The sequence below is a fragment of the Cyprinodon variegatus genome, unplaced genomic scaffold (assembly GCF_000732505.1).
Source record: "Cyprinodon variegatus isolate N-32 unplaced genomic scaffold, C_variegatus-1.0 Scaffold1437, whole genome shotgun sequence".
NCBI classification, from domain to species: Eukaryota; Metazoa; Chordata; class Actinopteri; order Cyprinodontiformes; family Cyprinodontidae; genus Cyprinodon; species Cyprinodon variegatus.
The window spans coordinates 147,481-149,253 of NW_015151890.1; positions in this window are offsets into that span (position 1 = coordinate 147,481).

Here is a 1,773-nt window from a genome sequence, read left to right on the forward strand (position 1 = left end):
TATATATATATATATATATATATATATATATATATATATATATATATATGTGTGTGTGTGTATATATATGTGTATATATATATATATGTATGCATGTGCGGCTCTAAGCAGCCACTATACTCACCAAGCAAAGATTAGTGGAAAAGACATTGAAAAGACAACATGATTTACGTCCAAACGGCGTCTGCATTTGGCTAAAATGTAAAAGGTGAAAAGCTGTAATTTTCAGATCGTTGAACAGACATCAAAAACTGGTGACCTGACCAACCAAACACAGCCCAACTTTCAACAACTTTCTCTGGAATAAATAAAAAATATGACCTGTTGTGGGGTGCGAGGTGGGACTGGCGAAGGAAGAGGGTGAAGGGAATGTGGTGTTGGGCTGGGGCATTGATGATTGGGGGTGTAAATGTGGATTATGGCCTGATGTGTTTGTGTAGGATGTATATGTTTGTTTACATGTATGTAGTATGTAAATATATATATTTATATATATTTAAAAAACAAGTTTAACAGGAAGGTTACTCTACTTTAAGTTGATGCAAGTGCAACTAGTGAAAGGTGGTATAAAAAAATAAGTTTTACTTCTTTATGCCCCTTCCAGGCAATTTCCATTTATTTATGTCATTTCTCCAGCTGTATATACCGAAAGGTTTATTTGGTGGAGGATTTTGCCTCTATCTATATTTTATGGTGAATTTAGTTAGTTTGGAAATTAGTGTTGGGTTTGGTTGATGTTAACTAGTCTCTTTTATGTGTATTTGGTTGATTCATTTATTGTTATTTGTCAAATATTGTCTGAAATAATTTCCTATTCATTGATTTATTCATTCATATGATGGACTGATAAAATTAATGTAAAAACCAATGTCTAAATGACATCTGGTGGTTGGGGGGTAAATTTGCCAATGCCTAGTTGCCGCCCCGGCAACCAAAACAACAAAGCAGCCATGATAGAAATAGCTGGATTCTACCTACCAACTCAGTATCTTGTTGATGCACATTTGTTCATGTAAAAATTTATTAATAGTGATGCACAGGTTTAATCCTGAGTCACGAAAAAGAAAAAGACTCCCTTTTAGTTTCCAGCTATTATTGTAATTCCACTTCCACACTAAATACGCGTGACAGACATTCCCTCGAGTGTCGCTTCCCTCACTGAGTGACTGGCTCCGTCGGTGGCCTCGCCTCTGGGGTGTCTCCTTCAGTTAACATTTTCATTTCTTTTTCTGTCACTGTCCATGACTCTTTAGCTTTCACTAGTGAGAGGTAAATGACAGCAATGAAAAGAGGAATTATATTGAGAAAACCCAGAATTCTATTCAGGAGCAGAAATAAATCTTGTGCCATTTTAAACTCAATTATTTTTCTTTAATTGAATTTGATTGATCTACACTCATGTGGAATTGGATGCCATGCACTCATCCATCTTCTGCAGCTTCTGACCGTCAGGGTCATAGGGGGCAGTCTACGGCGTTCTATGGGTACAAATTGAACAGGTCAATGATTATTATAAAATTAATGTGTGTGTGCTTATGAAACATTGGATCAAGGAGATGCTCCACTCTGCCTTGTGATTCAGTTGGTGGAGCATCCTGTCTTATGACCTGATCAATTGTTCTGTCAGAACAATACTCTATTTTGTAACCATGTGTTATGGTGTGTTAATAAAAGACGACTGCAGGAGGGGGGTCGAAGAAAGAGTTGGAAGTTAGGTTGGGCTCTTTCCACTCCTGCAGGAGCGGTTTGAATTTCTTTCCTGTGTGGACTCAG